General features: G+C 47.7%; 1 non-coding gene across 1 annotated transcript; it reads left to right on the forward strand.

The window, feature by feature from the left end:
• The first annotated feature begins 756 nt into the window (after positions 1-756).
• On the forward strand, positions 757-829 carry Trnar-ucu. The gene has a single exon. It is a non-coding gene; the product is annotated as a tRNA-Arg (tRNA).
• The last annotated feature ends 4,171 nt before the right edge of the window (positions 830-5,000 follow it).

The raw sequence follows: 5,000 nt of genomic DNA on the forward strand, positions 1-5,000 counted from the left end.
CACACACACACACACACACACACACACACACACACACACATTGCGCTCCTCCTTAAATCCACCGAGAGAGAGAGAGAGAGAGAGAGAGAGAGAGAGAGAGAGAGAGAGAGAGAGAGAGAGAGAGAGAGAGAGAGAGATGTAGAGTGATCGATAGCCGCCGAGCTTCTCCCCTCCCTCTCTTCGTCTTCAAACAGCCGCCTCGTCTCTACCTTCGTCAGGTAACACGAGGGACGGGAAGGCGAGGTAGGAGGCGAGGGGAGGGGGAACAGGACCGCTTTTTCCTCTCTTAGCTGTCAAGGAGCGAGTTTGATGGGGGACTCGCTGGTGTTTTTCCGTACAGGGGCCGTGAATATATAAAGTATCATCAACGACAACGAAAATATTATCGAGGAATGATACTGATGATGATGATGATGATGGTTGTGAATGGCTGTGATGACAGTACTGCTGCTGGTGCCGCCACTATCTCTGTTGCTGAAGCTGGTGGTAATGCTGCTGTAGCTGCCATTGCTTCTGCTGCTATAGTAATAGTAATAATGATAATAATGATAATTTTGTTTTTATTAATACCATTTTTGCTATATAAATAATTATTATCATTAATGTACATAAATTAATTTAAGGGAATTGATAACACAGTCATTAGCATAATTACACACACACACACACACACACACACACACACACACACACACACACACTTCAAGCAAAGAGTAAGGAATACATATACCAACACATCTCGACAGACTAGAATCAGTCCCCATGGCGCAGTGGATAGCGCGCTGGACTTCTAATCCAGAGGCCGCGGGTTCGAATCCCGCTGGGGATGCATTATTTGCATTGTTTATGTTGGGCGTTGCTTTGCACCAGCCGCTGCCCTCTCTTTAGCTGCCGCCCAGGACAGATGTTGCCCCACTAAGCGGGTGTAATTTCAGCGTGCGTGCCCCGCCCACCCCCACCCCGGGCAGGTCAGGTCACCGGGCTCCTCCCTCCCTCCTGTCGTTCATTACACCTTCATTTTGAGTCAGCCACCTCATTACGATCTCAACACTGCCACAAAACATCGCTAAACTGTGAAAACTGCCGCTGGATGTGATGCTGAGCAGGAAACCGCCCACGTGATGAGACTCCGTGGCGGCCGGCGAGAGTGTTGGCAGGTGTTTTCTCTCTCTCTCCCTCTCTCTCTCTCTCTCTCTCTCTCTCTCTCTCTCTCTCTCTCTCTCTTCTGTATACACAAAAACAAAAAACACGTGGACACAGAAGAAGGCAAGTCGTGTAAGCATGTGTTCCTGGCAGCTGCAGTGACAACAACACTTGAGTATAGTCCTACACACCACTACGACAGACAAACAGACACACGGACAGGCTACTGCGGTTATTTATGGCAGAACTCACAACCCCGCACTGCGACAGCCACTGCCACGCCTTTCTCGAGCCTCACCCCGCCCGAGCTAAGGAGCAACATACAAGCTTCCGAGTGGCAGCAATCTGACGTACGTTCCTGACACATGTTGGGCGGGGCGCGGGGCTCACAGCAAGGGAGTGGCACCCGCCCTGCAGGAAAGACGAGTCCGGTGGCGGGGGAAGGAAAGCTGTCTTGTAAGTACCCGAAGGCGTCTAGCTTAGGTGTATGATTCTGAATGTGTGTGTGTGTGTGTGTGTGTGTGTGTGTGTGTGTGTGTGTGTGTGTGTGTGTGTGGGTTGATAGAATGGTAGTAATATTAGTAGTAAAATTGTTAGTGGCGGTAGTAATAACAAGTGGTAATAACAGTAGTAATTGTAGTAGCGGTTATGGTGGTGGTGGTGGTAGTAGTGGTGGTAGTAGTAGTAGTAGTAGTAGTAGTAGTAGTAGTAGTAGTAGTAGTAGTAGTAGTAGCGGTATTAGTAGTAACTTTCTTTTCAAACTAGGTCATAAATGCCTCTTCCTCCTCCTCCTTCTCCTCCTCCTCCTCTACTACCACCACCACCATCTCCTCCTCCACCTTCTCCTCCTCCTCCAGGCATTTTCCATCTCCCCCTTCACTTCTTACTCTGCACTCATGCTGATCATCTCTGCAGACACTTTTCTCCCTCACCAACGCTTTGTTATTTTTTCATTAGCAACAGTTTCCACTAATAGGTTTGGTTCGACCTCCATGTTTTCTTTCTTATATTATATTCGAAAGCTAAATCTTTTCTTTATTAATGCAATATTTTTTTCGCTTCCTTAATCAGACGAATATTACATAGTTTCTCTTGGCTTCCTTTTTTCTAACACCTGCAATGTAAACCTCACACTATTTATCGCCATCTTCAACTTCCTCTCCTGTCTTCAATTACTGATTTTTTTCCTTGTCTTTTAATCAGATCGATGCTGAATAGTTTCACTGGTTTTATGCTATTGCTTTTTTCTCATCCGTAACATAAACCGCAAAACTATTTTTCTTTTTATCTTCTATCTTCTAGTTCCTTTTCTCCTTTCACCTCTTCCTTCTTCTTCTCATGTTTGTTCTTATTCGTCATCCCACCTCCCGTTATCATTCTCTTCCTCCTCGCTGCAACTCACTTTCCGCCTCCTCTTCCTTTTCCTCCTGTTCTTGTCAAACTTGTTGTCGTCGTCATCACTTCTCATCCTCCTCTTTCTGTTTGTTGACCTCATTCTCCTCCTCCTCCTCCTCCTGCTTTTCACTCTTCACTGCCCTTCCTTCTTCTCTTTGTCTCAGTCTTCATTAAAGCTGCATAATCTTCGTCCTCCTCCTCCTCCTCCTCCTCCTTCTTCTCCTCCTCCTTCTTCTTCTCTTCCTCCTCCTCCCGGTTGTCTTCACTATAACTTTTGTAATCTCCTCCTCTTTGTTGATCATATTTTCCCACTCTCCTAACTCCACAAGCTCCTCTCATCACTCCTCCTTTCTCCTACTCACTCCTTAAATTTTCTCTCCCTACTCCTCCTTCTCTCTCTCTCCTATTCACTCCTCCTCTTCGTCTGAACTTGGTGACTCATTTTCTTCCTTCCTTCACTCCTTTCTCTTACTCGCTCCTTAAAGTTTCTCTCCGTACTCCTCTCCTATCCACTCCTCATTCTCTTCCTCGTCTGAACTTAGTGCCTCCTACATCGCTACATATACCTCGGAAAGGGTCGCATTATGAATATAGATTTCGGTTGGCTAGCTTAATAAGGACTACAGGCGGCTCAAGCTTGGACATACATGGGCGAGGGTCCCCTGCCAGCCGGGCCTTCCTGCATACGGGAGTAGTGACGACGCTCTCCAGGGGCGCGACCAGACCATCAAGATCGAGGACGTGATGGGGAAGAGGAAGAACTGACGTCGAGAAAGAGGAACAGAAGGGAATATAAAGGATGGACAAAAGGGAGCAAGACTTGTTGGACTTTTAAGAGACGGGAAATGGTAAGAGAGAGATGATTGTGTGTGTGTGTGTGTGTGTGTGTGTGTGTGTGTGTGTGTGTGTGTGTGTGTGTGTGTGTGTGTGTGTGTGTGTGTTTAATATGACAGGGAGGTTACGTTGCTTGAGGTTTAAAATAGTATAATCAATCCAGTTAATTGTCTGCCTTTCTCTCTCTCTCTCTCTCTCTCTCTCTCTCTCTCTCTCTCTCTCTCTCTCTCTCTCCGTGCATCGACCGGCTAGTTATTGTTGATCATGTACGAGAGAGAGAGAGAGAGAGAGAGAGAGAGAGAGAGAGAGAGAGAGAGAGAGAGAGAGAGAGAGAGAGAGAGAGAGAGAGAGAGAGAGAGAGAGAGAGAGAGAGAGAGAGAGAGAGAGAGAGAGAGAGAGACACTGACCGACCTAGGAATGATGGATGACGCGATGTTCCCCACTAGGCTCCCCCAAATCACGGTCCGCTGGTGAAAGCAGGAGCGGATGAGGGAAAATTGGATGTAATAATGTATATCTAGTGACATGGAATCAATCTATCAAGCGTAGCAGTTCCTTCCAGCAGCAGACTGAAATACCGCCACCACCACAACCACCACCACCACCACCACCATTACCACCAGCCTAGAATACTGTACACACACGCTCCTAATTTTAAGTCAATTTTTCTCTCTCTTGGCTGGCAATCTTGCTCTATCACCCTCAACACAAATGCGTCTCTCATCACAAATACTCCCTCTTTACCTCGCCTTTCAATGCCAAAAGTACACACACACACACACACACATACCTGTTGACCGCCACACACACGTACACACGCACACAGACACACACACACGGACAGATGGACTGAGATAGCAAAGGTAAGAGACGGAGATAGAAAGATGGATGATACACTTCCGGGTTAGACACTTGAAGCGGAATGGTTTGGCTTGAGTTATCCGCCAGTTACGACCAATTACCGTGAACTGGACTGTAATCCAACGGGGAGTAATTGCCGTGGAAGACTCGCAATCCGCCATTAGGGAGCAATTTCGCTATTATCGTACTCTGCTGCTGGAGGTTGATGGGGGAGGAAGGAGGAGGGAGGAAGAAGAAGGACTGCTGTGGTGGTTGGGATGGCAGTGGTGGGGTTGGTGGTACTTGTGATGGCAATGACGAGGTAACAGTCAAGCAGAATAGCAGCACTTATGGGGAAGATGTAACCAGAGAATGGGATTACACATGGACACCTGGTATAAGTTACGTGCGGAGCGGGAGAACCACCAGCCAACACACACACACACACACACACACACACACACTGGGAAAAAGAGAGTCGGCAAAAACCAGGCGGCAATACAGGCCAGCGAACAGCACGGCAAGAAGGCAAGCTGAAGAAACGTAAACCCAAAAAAGCAAAAACAAAAACTGGTAGTAATGCAGTAGCAAACAAGTCAACCCGTCGGTCACTTATGCAGCCAACCAGCCACTCAGTCAATCAGTCAATCAGCCAGCCAGTTGGGTAGCCAGTTTGACCGTGGGGTAGTTAGACAGCAAGCCAGTCGCCAGATATCCATCCAGGTAGCCCGCCAGCCAGCCAGCCAGTCCACAAGCAAACCAGTCGGACGGCAAGCCAGCCATCCATC

The sequence above is a fragment of the Portunus trituberculatus genome, chromosome 48, assembly GCF_017591435.1.
Source record: "Portunus trituberculatus isolate SZX2019 chromosome 48, ASM1759143v1, whole genome shotgun sequence".
NCBI lineage: Eukaryota > Metazoa > Arthropoda > Malacostraca > Decapoda > Portunidae > Portunus > Portunus trituberculatus.